The sequence below is a fragment of the Trachinotus anak genome, unplaced genomic scaffold, assembly GCF_046630095.1.
Source record: "Trachinotus anak isolate AG129_WGS33_773 ecotype Australia unplaced genomic scaffold, CSIRO_AGI_Tana_v1 ptg000004l, whole genome shotgun sequence".
NCBI lineage: Eukaryota > Metazoa > Chordata > Actinopteri > Carangiformes > Carangidae > Trachinotus > Trachinotus anak.
In genome coordinates, this window is record NW_027273855.1 from 8,986,071 (window position 1) to 9,004,056 (window position 17,986).

Genomic DNA, 17,986 nt, shown 5'->3' on the forward strand with positions numbered 1-17,986 from the left:
TGAGGTGGTTTGATTCACTGTTGTACAGGTTCAAATGTCAAACCCTGCAGTCAAAGATCTGAGACTGCAGAGCTGCTCCACATCCTTTCATTTAAATAATTATGACTATGTATTTGCTCCTTGTTATTTTCTTGGTCTTGTTAATATGTGTATGTTTCTGTAAACAGTATATTTACTTTGATTTCCTTGTGTTTTACTAATTTTATACATTTGTTTTACTGCTTTATTTATTTTAATTGTCCTTTGTACAGCACTTTGGTTTCAGCTCAGGCTGTGTTTAAATGAGCTCTAGAAATAAAATTGACTAACTTTCCAGCTCCTAGTCAAACCGTCTCACCTCTGTCAAGTTATGACACAGTATTTTATTAAATGTTAATTATTAAATTAATTAGATTATTAATTATACAAAACCTTTTGGTGGGAAAACATAAAATCTGACACAAACTATGATTCTAAGAAAAATATTTTTGTCTTTGAACATGTATGAATGTGTAAATATTTTATTAAGCGTGACCAGGATTAAATTATTCATTCATAGCGATACCATTTATCCTTTTAGGGCCACAGAGGGGCTCGAGCCAATCCCAACTGACACTGGGTGAGGGGGGCTACACCTTGGACAGGTCACCAGTCACAAGAAGGACTAAATTTAAATTCTTTTACTTAAATAACACACACTGTGGGAAGTGAGGTCACATGACCACTGGGCCGAAGAGCAGCACAGGTGTGCTGACTGGGCAGCTCACACAGGTGCCTAGAGTTTTTTTTCTTCTGTGTCCTGAGCTCATTCTCTGTTTTCTGTCTTAAGTTGAGCTGCTTCTCTCCATTGTTTCACTTTTGTTCCTGAGTGTGTCGAGTGAGTAGTTTAGTTCATTATGTTTCCTGGAGTCATGTTTATTTTGTTGTTAGGTAGTTAATCTAAGCTCCTTGGTTTGTTCTCACATGATTATATATTTAAAGTCAGAGTGTATTGATGCACTGATTCTGATTTAGAATTGTTTGTTGCTTTATTCAAGACAATATGATGGGATTTGACCTGTATGTAGCCTGCGCTTTCTTAATCTGTAGAAATATAACCAGTTAACTAACTACTCACACCTGACTGACTGCAAGCAAAAGATTAAATACTTTCAAATGGAACCTGCGGACTGCTTCTCCTCCTTTGCTCATATTCATGAAGTCAAGTATAATCCTAGAATGTGTGAAAAATGACATTTTCAAGTTGTTTTTGTAAAGTCCCCTGTAAGCTTCTGTAATTACTTTAGCATTTATAGTTTTAGTCTGTTATTTTTCTGCAGCAGATGAAACACTATATTATAATCATGGGTTGTGTATTTAAAAGAGAACCCAACTCTTTTTAACTATTCACATTTCTTATTCCTGTGCTCCAGAAATCAAAGGTTAAAAATGTTGAACAGTGAGAGGGACGCTGCGAGGCCATTAAATGTTTGTGTAATCTCTTACACCCAGATGAATGTTTCAGATCTTAAACTTTATGTCCAATATAAAATCTGGATGAGACCTGTTACAGCGTAAACCACATAGCTATTGTAAATTACGGCTCAAACTACTTTCAACTTGAGTAGCCTGACTGAGGAAAGGAAGCATTCAACTTTTTGAGAATGAAATTTGCAAGCAATGCAGAATCCCTGATACTTCATTAAGTCAGTGCCTCTTGATTTGTCTGTGGGGTGGCCCCATTTAAAGGTTCTACGGTGCATCTGGAAAGTACTCACAGCACTTCACTTTTTCCACATTTTGTTATGTTACAGCCTTATTCGAAAATGGATTAAATTTATTTTTTACCACAAAATTCTACACACAATACCCCATAATGACAAAGTGAAAAAAGTTTGCTTGAAATTCTTGCAAATATATTAAAAATAAAAAAACAAAAAACATCACATGTACATAAGCATTCACAGCCTTTGCTGTGACACTCAAAATTGAGCTCAGGTGCATCCTGTTTCCACTGATCATCCTTCAGATGTTTCTACAACTTGATTGGAGTCCACCTGTGGTAGATTCAGTTGATTAGACATGATTTGGAAAGGCACACACCTGTCTATACAAGGTCCCATAGATGACAGTGCATGTCAGAGCACAAACCAAGCCATGAAGTTCAAGGAATTGAGGCACAGATCTGGTGAAGGGTACAGAAAATTTTCTTCAGCATTGAAGGTCCCAGTGAGCACAGTGGCATCTATCATCCGTAAATGGAAGAAGTTTGGAGCCACCAATCCGGGTCAATCTCAGCAATTGGGGCAGAAGGGCTTTAGTCAGGGAGGTGACCAAAAACCCCATGGTCACTCTGACAGTGCTCCAGCATTGCTCTGTGAAGAGAGGAGAACCATCCAGAAGGACAACAATTTCTGCAGCACTCCACCAATCAGGCCTGTATGGTAGAGTGGCCACATGGAAGCTACTCCTCAGTAAAAGGCACATGACAGCCCACCAAGAGTTTGCCAAAAGGCACCTGAAGGCCTCTCAGACCATGAGAAACAAAATTCTCTGGTCTGATGAAACAAAGATTGAACTCTTTGGCCTGAATGCCAAGCGTCATGTCTGGAGGAAACCAGGCACTGCTCATCACCTGGCCAATACCATCCCCTACAGTGAAGCATGGCGGTGGCAGCATCATGCTGTGGGGATGTTTTTCGGCAGCAGGAACTGGGAGACTAGTCAGGGTCGAGGGAAAGATGAATGCAGCAATGTACAGAGACATCCTTGATGATAACCTGCTCCAGAGTGCTCTGGACCTCGGACAGGGGCGAAGGTTCATCTTCCAACAGGATAACGACCCTAAGCACACAGCCAAGATAACAAAGGAGTGGCTTCGGGACAACTTTGTGAATGTCCTTGAGTGGCCCAACCAGAGCACAGACTTGAACCCGATTGAACATCTCTGGAGAGATCTGAAAATGGCTGTGCACCAACGCTCCCCATCTAACCTGATGGAGCTTGAGAGGTTCTGCAAAGAAGAATGGGAGAAACTGCCCAAAAATAGGTGTGCCAAGCTTGTAGCATCATACTCAAAAAAAACTTGAGGCTGTAATTGCTGCCAAAGGTGCTTCAACAAAGTATTGTTGCTGTGAATACTTATGTACATGTTATATTTTTATATTTTTGTTTCTTATTTTTAATAAATTTGCAAAAGTTTCAAGCAAACTCTTTTCACTTTGTTATTATGGGGTATTGTGTGTAGAATTTTGAGGTAAAAAAATTAATTTCATCCATCCTAACATAACAAAATGTGGAAAAAGAGAAGCGCTGTGAATACTTTAAGGATGCACTGTATGTGATTTCTAGCTTTAGGATTATACAGACTTAACTGTCCTTAGGCACAGGAATAATATCAGTTACATTTAAGACATTTATTTAATCAAAATGTTTCAAATGAATGAACTGTACGTTTATGAATATTGTTTATGACTAACTTTGAGCATAGTTGGACTTTTACTTGCAGTTTACCTTCACCTACTGCTGCAGCTTATGAACATTGAACATTCCTTCACTCTCTGCTTAAGTTTATGGATTTTGTTGATGCCACATGTGACAGATAATTACAACTCATCAGATAAAGTTATTATGTTTACTTTCTCTCATTGAGAAGCATATTTATACGGCATGCCTTCTTTAAAAAAAAACCAAAACAACCAAAACTGTGCAGTGCTGTAGTTATGCTTTATGTCCCGTCATTGCTCTTTCTATTTTTCCCTGTTCTGTTTCACAGATATTTGATTTGAAAATGAAAAATATATCAAAATTATTTTTATAAAGATTTAATTTAAATGATGAATGCCACTGAACATTTAGCAAACTGTATACTGAACACACACTGAGGACGTGGGGAGTTAGAGAGGCGATGATGAGGACGTCCAAGACGGTTCTTCCCCACCACATAGAAGGTAAATGACTTACGAAATTAAAATACCTGAAGAAAACTGTTACGGAGGAAGTTATGAAAAATCATATCGGCGTCTTAGTGAATCCGGTTATGCGGCGAATATATCGATTAAAAACAGTTACATTCCTGAAAAAAAGGTGTAAGAAGTGACGAATAAATGCGACCAAAAAAAAAATCACAAAATGATTGAACCTTGATGTATGTAGAAGAAAACTCGCCTTTGTGCCGTTTATTCACTTTTCATACTAACTTGTTCTCGTTCTGACGACGCTAGCAGTAACCTAGCAACCATCCTCGTTCCCGAGACACAGCGTGACCGCGGATAGAGTGCACATACACAGTGGTGACGTCACTCAGAGAAAAAAGACTATTCTGGGTTTTTTCAGAGCTTTGAAAAACTTTTACAAAGATTAAAACCCCATGGCTTAAAAATGTAGAATAGGAAGACTGATATTTGGCTGTGTGCACAGCTGGAGGTGTCCTGTTAAAAGTTTTACAGGCCTCTATTTAACTATTGCAGTCTATGGGAAAAATGCTTTTTGGGCCGCAGGGGGATTTTTCGCTGCAATACCACGAGTGGCCACTGGAAAAAAAATGGGTGCAAGGCTGAGCGGCGGCACCGTATCCAGGTCTTATAATACATCCATGGCGCATACGCCGAAAAAGTTTCTGGCTTCCGGGTTACTTCCGCGTTATGCAGCCCAGAGAGACTGCGCAGTAGTTTCACTCCCATCATGCCTTTGGGCAATGAGAACGAGCGAAAAACATTCTCGATCTGGCGCTGCGCGTTCACGAGTGCGTTCATTGTGCGCATATCGTCCTAAACTTTGATTTCTCAGTCAAAAAACTGTTGCTGAGTGACTCTCAGTGCTGCAAAATGGAGACAACAAACATTTACAAAGTCTTTCACCTGCATTTATTTAGGTTTGTTATTCTGAGTTTACTGTGTGTGCAATCACCACTGGAAGTGATCACATACTCATCAACCTCATATCATTTTACAGGCTTTGAATTCAAGATCTAAAGATCTTGCTGACTGAGAAGAAGAGTGCATTTAGGTGAGGAATCAAGGTGAAGCTGCAGAGGAAGCACACTCATGCCCACAGCTGGTTGAATCTCTGCTGTGACCTGGGATCAGAATAACTACCAGACTCCTGTCTCTCAGCTTCGAATCACTTATTGTGATACATTTAAATTATTTAAATCATATGTCTGGTAATTTTCATTGAGTTGTATTGATATAAGACACAGACGGGTAAAACAAGCTGTTGCCACTGCCCCAGATAAAGTGACAAGAGACAAGGAAGTGACGTCCTCACTGATGAGATGACTGACAGACTGAATTTTCATTTTGACCCCTACAGAGTGTAGTGACTTGTAAATGTAAATTTTGTATTTGAATATTGCCACTTTTCAATTTTCATTTAATATGGTTATAGGGCACCTACATGAGTGTGTGAAAATGAAAATGCTAATTGGATTGCTGCATTTTCTTTTTAATTAAATTGTGTGTACTGTGGGATGTGGGGTCACATGACTGCTGGCCTGAGCAGGACAGGTGTGCTGACTGGGAAGCTCAAACAGGTGTCTTGAGTTTTCTTTGTTCTGTGTCCTGAGCTCATTCTCTGATTGGCCTTCAGTTGAGCCGCTTCTCTCCATCTTTTCACCTTTGTTCCTGAGTGTGTAGAGTGAGTAGTTTGTTTTATCCTGTTGAACATCTAATCTCCTTGGTGAGCTGGATTAGTTACTCACTTGAGATTCAAATGTTGGCAGTTGTGTTGTGTTCACTTCACACTCAGATTTTATGACCAAACAATGAAGTCTTGATTGGTGCAAGGTGTCAGATGAGGTTCAAATTGTAAACTGGACACCACTGAAATCCAGGACTGAGTGCATTTTCATTTTCACCCCTGAAGAGCGCAGTGACATGTAAATGTAAATGCAATGGCCTGAGGGCGCTGTTTGTTCATTATGTTTAAATACTGTCACTGCAGAGCAGGTTAAGTCTTTGAAAATCATCATTTTAATATGTTCGTAGATGAGTACAGACATGATTATGTGAAAATGAAAAATGGAGTACTGCATTTTCTTTTTAAATTATACTTAAATAAAGCATCCTGTGGGAAGTGGGGTCACATGACTGCTGGGCTGAGGAGCACAGGTGAGCGAACTGGGCAGCTCACACAGGTGTCTTGAGTTTTCTTTGTTCTGTGTCCTGAGCTCATTCTGATTGGCCTTCAGCTGAGCTGCTCTCACTTTTGTTCCTGAGTGTGTCGAGTGAGTAGTTTATTTCATTATATTTCCTCCAGTCATGTGTATTTCGTTAAGTGGTACGTTTAATCTCCTTGGATTGTTCTCCCACGATTATATATTTAAAGCGATAATGTATATACTGATTTTGATTTTGAATTGTTTGATTTATTCAAGATAAAGTGAATTTGACCTGTATGTTTGCTTTCTTTCATTTGTAGACATGTAACCACTCACACCTGACTGACTGCAAGCAAAAGATTAAATACCTTCAAATGGAACCTGCTTGTCCTGCTTTGCTCACATTCATTCAGTCCAGTGTTGTCCTAGAACACATACATGTGTCAGAAATCTCAATTCTATCATGGATCTCTTTTTCAGTTTCAAGTTCATATGATAATTCTATTGAAGTCTTCTATAGGCTTTTGTAATGACCTTAATGTTTATAATTTAGTTATTTTTCTGCACCAGATGCTTTGAGGACAGACCACTATAATCATGGATTGGAAACTACAATCATGATCCGGACTGTGCATTTAAAGGAGAAGCCAACCCTTTGACAGAACTCACTTTTCTTATTCCTGTGCCTCAGAACAGTTTGGTCAATATTTGTGAACATGCAGCACTTCACTGAAGTTAGAAACCAAAGAGAGAACATGAATGTTCGATGTCAGCCTGGTTTGCGCTTTAACAATGAATGGGGCTCTGATGCTGTGAGGCCATAAAATGTTTATATAATTTCTTGGCCCGAAATGAGATTCAAATTTTGTACCCAATTTAAAAGCCAAATGAGACCTGTTAGGAGGAACACAACACAGCTACTGTAGATTATAGGGTTAGCAAGGTAACTCATTTCACCCCAGTGGCTCAAATTAATTTCAGCTGTAGATGATGAGAACAAACCTTTGACTTTTTTAGTCTATCGTTCCAGAGTCTGTTTTTCTGCTGTATTTGTTCATTTGCTCTCAATGTGAGTTATTCAATTAAAGACTGATGCATTTCCTGCATTCCACATTTTAATTTATCACTTACAGATTTTAATCAGTATTTTGATGGAACACACAGCTCCTAACATTTCAAAGTCAATGCCGTTGTGTTGTCTATGGAGGATTCTCTGATTTCCAGCTTTAGGACAGAGTGATGTGTTTTCAAACACAGACTTAACTGTTCCTGGGGCCCAGGAATCACCTGTGACATTTAAGCCTTTTATTTATTCAAAATTGCTTTCAAACAAATGAACTGTATGTTTATGAATGTTCTGATTATTATTTACTAGTAAGTTAAATTTTGTGCACAGCTGTTGTTAGGCTTCTAGCTTCACTTACCGCTGCAGTTTGTGGATTTTTGCTGCAGTTTATGAACTTTAAACATTTCCTTTACTGGCACTTCCTGTTTTTTCTGGCCTTAATGTTTGCTGCTTTAATATTTCCCGTGTGTCCATGAGACAAACAGGAAAAAAAACTTGTTACGCTCGGTCGAGTCTTTGTCAGAATGATATGAGTAATGTATGAAATATAAACTGGGGATCAAACACGCAAAAACACACATCTACTTGTCTCAGTGGGGAAGCCGGTGGAACAGGAAGAGACGAGGAAGAAACAGAGCAGAAGAGAGCTGCGCTGTTTATACGCTGCCCTCATGCGGTGATTGGGCAGAAAACGCGCGTCTTCTTCTTTAAATACCAACGACAAACAAACATGAGGCAGAGAAACTGAGGCTTTGCGCTGTTAACAGGCCTCCAGCGGATCTCCTCCTCTTCATCACGCCACCACCGAAGGTAAGTGATTTCACTTTATTCTGTAAGATCCGGATTTGGTTGGGAGGATGAGTCCTTTGCATCATAAAAGAAATTAACTGAAATATTGATGCTTATTGTTTTGTTTGCAAAGAGGGTAGCTCGGCACAAATGAAACGCTGAATATATTGAACAGAGTTTTTGTAGCTGCTGAATCTCTGAGAAGTGATATTATTGTTCAAGATACCAGTGGTGAGGTGATGCAAAGACAATGTGAAAGAAGTTGTGCTTTTGTTAAAATCTTTGTGCAGATACAGAGCAGAAAACTGTAAAACTAGGGGTGGGTGATCTTACTTTGGCATATGATCAACTTTTAATATGAATGTACAGATCCCTTCATTAAAGCTGCTCTATTTAGATAGCCCTGGTTAATTTCCAAGGTTAATGCTGCTAACCTGCCCACTGTCAACTGTTAAACAGCTAGCCTGCTAACCGCAGCTGGCGATAGCGGCCCTTGTTCTGCAGCCTGGTGCATTTGGCTCACAGACATATAAACTCTTCACCTGAGCAGAACGAGAGCTAATGTCACCAGCCAATGAGACACCTGCGGTAAAGGCGGCACACAGGAGGCGTGGCAGCTGGTTAGCAGCTGGTTAGCAGCTACTTCACTTTCAAATCAAAGCGCTTATATATATATATATATAAGCGCTTTGATTAAAACAACATTGTTGGCAAGGTAGAGTTGCTAGCTGGCCAACATCTGGAGTTGGTGTCAAAGCAGCGGAAAAAGACGTCGTTACTTCCGGTTAGGACTTTCACAATAAAATCAGTGGAAACAATGTAGATCGTGATAAAGCTCGAAAGATTGACATATGACCTTTGGCCAGATCGCCCACCCCTATGCTCAAAAATGACAAGTACACATTCTGACCTATACCCTGAAAGGTGTAGTAGATTTTCAAGATGGAAGACAGCATGGGCTTGAAAATCTACTACACCTTTCACCTACACCTTGCTGAAGGCAACTGAATGACCTGCCCTCTGACTGAACTTTGTGATTGGTTTGTCATTGTCCAATCAGTAAGGTTTAAAAAAACAAAAAAAAAAAACAACTTCTCTGTTTTTTGGCACCAGTAAATGTCACTTAAACCACAACCAAGTAATGTAAGGTTTTAAAAATCTTTCCAGGATTCCTGTCAACAGTATTTGCAGTTGGAGCTGTGTGCAGTAACCTCCTTTGAAACTGATGGGCGCTAACTTCATAACTTGCACTTGACTGAGTTTATAATGGTAAGTGAAATGAATTATTTAAAGTAAAAATGTTTCTCAATATTGTTTTGTGAAAAGCTGCCTAAAATGTCTTGATTTGCCCTGCAATGGAAAATGTATTTTCGTATAACTGCATGTTTTCACAGAGATGCCAGAACCCACCTCAGGCCAGGACCACATCCTGTATGTTGCCCCACAACCAGCAAAAAATGGTAAGTCATGGGCATGACTCCATCACATACCTATTCCTAAACTAGGATCAAAAGGAATTTGAGCTTATGAAGTGATGTTCACAAATAAATCCAAATGTAGTTTTAAATCAATCTTTGTAAACCTGCAAAATCTGTATGAGAAACTCAAGTATATACATGTGAAGACAATGTGCTTGTGTAGAGGAGATTTGTATTTGTAAAAAGACTGTGTGATTTTAAAATCTGACCAAATGAAATTAGTGGTGAGGTAACACAAAGACACCGTGGAAGAACTGCTTTTGTCAACGTCTGTGTATAGATACAAAGCAGACAACTGTGTAAAACTTGGTGTCCAAAACTCCTACACAGTGTGTGACACTGAATTTACAAGCACAATTTTGACGCCATCCTTACACCTTAAAATGACTGGACAAACTCAGAGGGCAGGTGGTTCTGTTGCCTTCATCTGCCGCAGATCCTGAACGGTGTAGTAGATATTAAAGCCAGCGCTGTCGTCCATCTTGAAAATCTACCACATCTTTCAGGATGTGCAATAGAGATGAAGATACCAGAACCACCTGCCCTCTAATTGGACTCTGCTTTGTGATTGGACTGTCTTTGTCCAATCATTTTTAAAGTGTAAGGATGGAGTCAAAATTGTACTTGTAACCTCAGGGTTGTACACTGTGTTGGAATTTTGAGCATCAAGTTCTACAGTTTGCTGCTCTGTATCTGTTCACAGATTTGGCAAAAGCACCGTCTTCCACAGTGTCTTTGCGTTACCTCACCATTGATATCAGTTGCTCAGTTTTTATTTTTCAGTTCAGTTTTTCTTTTTACAAATGCAAATCTTATTTGCACTTTTCACTGTACACTAATAAGACATAACAGGCTGTACTTGGTATCAAATTAGACAAAACTAGAATTATGTTCTTAGAGGGTAATTTACAACACATTAGAACAGAACTATGTTGTAAACTAAAGGGAACTTTTTCTTTTTTTCTTCTTTTTTTTTTTTTACAGTTTGCATAGCTTTGGTGAGCAAAGTGATGCATCAAACAGAGTTGTTACAGAGTAGCTCCTCATTACTTCGTCATTCTATCACAATGAATTACTTCACAACGAATAGAGACGGCAAGTTTCAACACAAGCATTCATATTTGTAATCACATCCATGTTGGTTTTTTTGATAAATTAGTGATGACAATTAATATACTTGTTTGGAATCTTGCTGTCTCTGATTGGTTGTGAAGGAACTTATTTGATGATATAATGATGAATTCATGAGGAACTACTCGGTAACAACTCTGTTTGATTTATCACTTTACTGACCAAGACTCTACAAGGTGTAAAATATCACTTTATCTACAACTTTGCCCTGCAATGGAAAGTCATTTTATTTAATACAGTACCATTGTGTGTTTTCATAGGGATGCCGGAATCCAACTGGGGCCAATACCACACCTTGTCGTCCTCCACAACCAGCAAAAATGGTAAGTCATATTCATGACTCCAGCCCATACCGATACAGGCTCAAATTAGGGTCCAAATGATTTTGAACTTGTGAAGTGATGTTCACAAATAATTCCAACATTTGTAGTTGTAAATCAACCTTTGTAAACCTGTGAGATGAATCTGTATGAGAAAGTCAAGTCTGTGCATGGGAAAATTAGTTTTTCCTTTTGACAAAGACATTTGTATTTGTTACAAAAAGAAAGACTTTGTGACTCAAAACTATGAACAAATGATCAGTGTTGAGGTTAAACAAAAACACTAAATAAATAAATGGTATTGTCAACAACTGTGCTGATACAGAGCAGGAAACTGTGAAACTCTGCTGTGTGTGACCCGCTGAGTTTTACAGTTTTCAGCTTTTTATCTGTAAACAGACATTTACAAAAGCATTTCTTTTATGTGTTAAACCCTCACCACTGACCATTTGTGTAGTTTTATTCAGAGAGTCTGTTTTTGTAGCAAATACAAATGTCTTTGTCAAAGGATACTTTTTTTTTTTTTTTCACGTGCACAAACTTCCATTTCTCCTGCGGATTTATTTTACGAAGTTTGATTTACAACTACAACTTTTGGAATTATTTGTAAACATTACTTCCCAAATTCAAAATCATTTGGACCCTAATTTGAGCCTATATAGGGTCGGGGGACTAAGTCGGGGGACTAAGAGTTTGTTTTTTTTTAAATGGAAAGATACAAATTATTCAAAGCAGAGTATTTTTCATACATTTTTCATAACCTTCAAGTACAAGTTGTTCAGAATTGTAAGAACAATACTTGACAATACCACATTTCAGCAGTGGAGCTTCTACATTGAAAGCATTGCTTGAGATGTATGAAATAAATAATTACCATGGGTTGTTCTGGATGCCAGGGTGCAGCAAGGGTCTCCGCCACCAGGGGTGGCTGAGGCGCCATAAAGCCTTTCACCTTCGGTCCCTTCTTCCCCTCTTACTCCGGTCACGCTGCCACCAGTCGCCGGTTCCCGAGCCCTGACAGGAAAGCCTGTTAAAATGAAGATCTGGGCGTCGGAGCATATTTTCAAGTGAGTAGTTTTCTGTCTGGGTATGAGTGTTAAATAATAGATTTCCTCTTGTATAGCCAATTTATGTACCCCTTTGTGGTCTCTGTACTGCTATACTGCCCGGGCAGCAGCTGCTAGCTTACTTAGCTGATAATGCTGCACGTAAGTTAAGTAACTAAGAGTTTAAGGGAACGTTACCTAACCCGTTGGCTTCTATGCGAGTTATCCTACCTAGTAAATCCAATCTCTAGTCGCCGTAACGTCTGAAGTTTTTCAACAGATATCTACATTTCGTGCGCTAGAAGTAAACCGCTTTAGCTAGCTGAGTATACTTTTGGTTAGCTTTTTCCTGCTAGCCTTGAAACTAACTTTGGCTAATTTGATGTTAGTTGCTTAGCCAAGTACGTTGTGTTGAATTTTATAGCTTATGGCAACATTTCAGTCACAAGGTCATAGAAAGGGAAGGGATTCATGTACTTTTCAAGTATTGTAGTCTTAGGCTCTGAGACAAAATCTGCCGCTGAATGTGACATAATATATCGCGTTACATAACTGTCCGCCTGTCAGGCCAGATACTCTGCGATTTAAGAAATAGAGTGATCCGATTATTTTTCGCTTTATTATAGTTATTATCCCCTCATCACTATCAGCAGTGCATATATAGGTATGTGTATTACTTTTGTACATTTTTAGACGTTTCCGTATGAAATCATGATGATGATGATGATGATGATGATGATGATGATGATGAAGATGTGTGGAGGAGGTGTTCCCCTTCCTGCCGGCCTGTGGTTGTGCAGCTCTCTCAAATTCATTATCAGGGTTATACCAGGTAACACTGTGCGGTTGAGCAAGCCGATCATTTCCACGTTTTTTCTCATTAAAATACTGCGCTTGATCAAATGATTTAAGTCTGTCAAACATATAATATCATCTTTTCCTCTTAACTTATTTTGATGCAGGTCCAGATGCACAACAAGTGCTTTTCACTGAAACTCAGTCATTGTAGTGTGAAGGTGGTGTTTGCAGGGGGGAAATTATTTAGAAAAACATCTTGCTGCTTTCTTGTAAGCTTTATATTGATGTTGAAATGTACATATACATTAGCATTTCCCCAGCATGCCAAGCTTACCTACCTCAGTGGCCCGATTTTCTATCTATAGCATATTGTTCTATTGTAACAATGCACTTTTATTGGCTGTTTCAGAAAATAAAATCCAAAAAACGGTAAAGAAATTGTCATTACCGCATTTACTTCAAATCTTGGTTTTCGTGTTTATGAAGGACACTGCATATTTATTAAAATGTAAATGCTCCAGAGTTAGTTAACACTGACTAATTTTCATCTGCAGTCTCTTACCAGAGTCTTAAATGCCCTGTAGGAACTTTCTGTTTCTAATATCAGTATTGGTTTTGACAGCCATCCATGGGAGACGGTGACCAAGGCAGCAATGCACCCCCAACCCTATCAACCCCAGTGTGTTTGGTGTGGATGTTCTCGACAGAAGTGTGGACACAGATGGACGGTTACACAGCACGAGACTGCTTAGCACAGAGTGGGGGCTGCCTGTGATGACCAAGTCTGTAAGTTAGATAATGAATGAAACACTTGAGTTTAGGGGATGTTTTATGTTGATTGATAATGTTAAATTGTTTTTCTTCGCACCAAGTCTGAGTTGTGTCCTTTTCCTGCAGATCATTGGGGTAACAAGAACATGCACTTATGTTCAGGGGCATTCAGTAGTGGACCCCAGAGAGAAGGCTTTTGAGCTGAAATCTACAAATGTGGGTAGTACTGACATATGGATCATAGTTGATGAGAACACTTTGAGTAAGAACTTGAGTAAGTTGCATAAATACTAGGAGCTGTGGTCACTTTAAACCATTCAGATTAATCTGCTTAAATCTGCAGTCCTTAATTTACTGTGTTTAAACTACAGCAAACATGGATGAGCATCTGTTTGTATTACTTTGTATCACTATGCACCGAAAATATTTGAATGTCAACTACTGTGAATGCAAAACAGAAAACTAAAACAGATTATTTTTTCTCTCATGTGAGTGCATGACTTTGGACTGGGGACATTGTTTCTAGTGTAACCTCTAGTAAAACAGAATTATTTTGCATTGGCTTTAATCACCAACAACTGTAGTAATTTCAACAAGTGGTTAGAGCAAGAAGATCAGTGTTGGGGCTTAACGGCTCTGCCCTGACTGGCCTATCCTGCAGTTGATAGACCTGTAGACAATGTAAACATTATGTATGATGTAAAACGAGCAATGGCAACTTTATTTTGTCCGTCCAGATCTCTTTCACTAACCTGGTATCTGTGGACGAGAAGTTGACATACAAGCCACATCCGCAGGACCCTGAAAAGTAAATAACTCTATGTTGAATATTATTCCTGTGAAGTTATATTTGTTTGAAAGATTTAAAAAATATATCAGCTTGTACAAACATAAACATAAAAGCCACAAAAGCTTTACCATTGTTCAGAGTTTGTTGATTTTTGTTTATGTGTTTGTGTTTGTCAGGACAGTACTGACACAGGAGGCTCTGATCAGTGTGAAAGGTGTCAGTCTGAGCAGCTACCTCGAGGGTCTCATGGCCAAGACTATCTCGGTCAACGCCAGCAAGGTGAATGAAGAACTTAATTTAACTATAAAAAAATTTTAAAATATTTAAAAAAAAAAGATTCTGTAAAGCAGAAAAACATATGAGTTCTGAGTTTTCCACATCACAGAAAAATGATGTCATATCACACCCAACGTCGGGAGAGCTTCCGCATCTTTTAACGGTCTAACAAATTTATGCTGAAAGGAAACATGACTTTGTCCAACAGCTATATAGATTGTACACAGACACACACACACATGTGTTGTATATATTTTCACATTACAAATTGCTCTAAATTGCCCAATGCACTGGACCTTTTCTATTTTGATTTCAGCATCGGTAAGAGAAATAGCTTAAAAGTTATACACGGAGCTAACTTAGTCCATTTTCCACTGGTCAAAAAATCTGCTAAGACCCGCTAACATCGGGCTTTTGTTGGCAATGATGAAGGGTTTAATTGGCATTCACAGCCGGGTTAAATGAATTTGCAGTAGACACAGGTATCTATTGGCTCCTGCTCCAATCGGCATTGATGTAAACACAAAACCCAGGTCAAACCGCTGATTTTCGCCTCTTTTCCTGCTGTAACGTCTCTCAGAGGACACAGACACAGGCCTGTCACCTGTCCAGCTTGGTGCCGTTACACCAGAAACTCGGGGCTACACTGATGGTGGGGATGAAAGAGTGAGCTGCAGCCCTGAAAGTTTTAAAAACACACAATCACAGATCGAAACATGTAATACGGAGGCTCCGACATTTTGACAGACTTTCACCAGTTTGTAGGGCAGCTAGCAGCTCACTCTTCCTCCACTGCTTCTGTGTGTGTGTGTGTGCTTTCAAGTGCAGAGATGACATCGCTCCCTGCAGTTGTGTGTCCTCAGTCCGAACAGAAAGACAGCCTAAATTGGTGGTGGAAAAGGAGGCTTTTAATAGCGGGTTTACCCGCGTTTAAAAAAACCCACTTATACCCGCTTATTTTAGTGGATGGATGAGAGGATGAAGCGGAACTATCCTTCTGGTCATGAAAAGAAGGGAAATGGGGGTCATGAGTGAATAACAATAATTATCTGTTCATACATTATTCTCTAATTACTAATAACACCACACTGTTGGTATTGCAGCCTCTAGGAAAGACACATTTTGGGAGGGAAGGGTTAGCTAACCAGCAATTACACTGCTTCCTTTCATCCTCAAACTTTAATCTGTCTCTAATCTTCTCTTGTTATTGGTTCTAAATTCTTGTAAACAAGGTGAGCACTGGTAACAGTGGAAATGAAGTCACTTTCACCATCCTTTCTGGATGACCTTGCTTTGTACAGCAGTACAGACCAAAATATATCTCAACCCCAAAAACCCACCAATACAGAGAGGCTGTAACAAAGAAACTTGTGTGCCAAATGGCATGAGCTGTCTGTCTTGTGATATTGACGGAGCAGATTTTTTTTGGAGGTCAGATATTAAGCAACCTGTAACCTTAGAGATATTTTTTTTGAAATGCCAGGATTTTAGTATTTCTGTCATGGTGCAAGGATCCAAACAAAGCAACTTCCCAAGAAGCGTCTGTCAACATGTTGTCAGAACAGTTTGTTTGTAGTCAAGACCGGCATGGCTCACAGTCTTGACAGCCAGATCTGAGTGCAGGTTAATTTACCATACAGGAAAACCAGTTTGTATGTGTACTTGTATGGTGCTGGAACACAAATGGTGCCTGTTCAAAGAGGGAGCTTTGGTGTAATTTACCTTTTGTACCTTTGATGCAGATGTAGGTCTGTCTGCTAAAGCCGTCAGCGCAATTCACTGGTCCTCAGAAGTTGTAAGCTCTTATGGTCGTTCTGGTCTAGTTTTGGTTAAAATGATTTGATTTCTTAAAGTCTCCCATGTCTTTGTCAGTCTTTTCTCTTACACTGATGATGTGCTGTATAGTTAAGTGTTAGAGTTTAAAAATGTGCATACATGAACATACCACATAACTTATTTTCAGCATATTTTTCTTAAAGGGTCGGATCAGAGCTGCAGTAACATGTTGGCATTCACCCCAGTATTTGTGAAGTGAATGCTTACCAGTGTTGTACAGAGTTGCTTTCAAAATGATAGTGTGCCAACATGAAATGTTAGATAAAAATGACTGTACCAATTTAGTGCCCCAAAACACTTTAGAAACTTGATTTATGATGATATTATTTATGAAAGCGAGTCTGTATGCTCTGACCATTTCTTTCATGCTGTCTGTAGATGGTGATATTTATAGTATATTTGTATTGGTGGACATTGACAAAGACTGTATATTTGTTCAATTTTTAAAAGCTGTTAGCTTGTGGTGTTTTGCAAGTGGCAGTGTGGTTTTTATACATTTCCCAGGCATATTCCATGAAGGACTCTCACATTGAGATGTAGATGACATGATAACCCTGTAACTCTGCACTTTTCTTTTTTTTCTCTCTAAACATTGTAAAAAGGACCATTCTACAAATGTTGGTTTGTGGGAGAACTACAACTGTTAACACTCTCTCTTGATGGAACTCAGCAGCATCACAAGACTTCCAAGATGTTCCACAGTCAGTATCTAGCTTCACTGTCATGGTGTCTGTTAGTTCAGTGTTTTTCACACTGGCTTCCAGTTCAGCTGAGCTTCTTTTTAACAGCTTCTTTTATAATTAACTTCCCATGCCATCATGCATAGTTCTGTTCAAGGTCTGACCAACTGCCAGTCAGTATCTACACGGCATCTCATTTCATGAATGAAGTGTGATGTTTTTCTGTGGGGAAAATTTTAAAAAGTGGCTGTAAATAGGCTTATATTTATATTTTGGTTGTGTTACATTCCAAGAATGTGAACATGTAACAGAATCTGAAGAGTGCACACTGAAATGTTTCAAAATAAAGAGATGAAGTGATGAAGTGGTTTGTAAAACATCTTGACTCACTTAAACTGTTGTAGAAAGACAGTCAAGGCATGGCAAAGCAAGTTCACTTGGTATTATTGGTTTATGACGTTTCTAGTAGTTCACCTCTGTACTTTTGGTCAAATAGAAAACGATAATTAGCTCCTGATGGTTAATGAAGACACTCTCCAGGATTCTTATTTACTGTACCCGGGTTCATAAAGATCTATCTGAAATGGAACTGTGATGGCTGCAGCCTCAGCCTCAACAACTGCACAGAGTAAAACCATTTCAATCCTAATTCACCTCATTAGTTTATCAACAAAAGTTATTTTCATTTGCAGTCAACTACGTCCAAACTATAATTTGCATACAGTCACTCAAATATGTAATATCACACACTTTGTTTGCTTCGCTTTATTTGTTTTAAACCTTACATTGTTTAGGCTATATGGATTGCACACATTTTAACACTCTACAGGGTGTCCACAGGGTTTTAAAAAGTAGTAAATAAAATTTGCAAAGATTAAGGCAATTAAAAGGTATTAAAATGTATTAAACGCCATTTTATGAGGTTTTTTTTTTTTTATTGAGATTTT

At 38.8% G+C, this 17,986-nt stretch overlaps 1 long non-coding RNA gene and 1 pseudogene across 1 annotated transcript in view; one reads left to right on the top strand and one right to left on the bottom strand.

The window, feature by feature from the left end:
* LOC139620281 (uncharacterized) overlaps positions 1-17,986 on the bottom strand; it is a 94,094-nt gene that overhangs the window by 64,595 nt on the left and 11,513 nt on the right. The gene's annotated exons all lie outside the window — the stretch shown is intronic.
* On the top strand, positions 10,855-17,654 carry LOC139620276 (PRELI domain containing protein 3B-like; annotated as a pseudogene).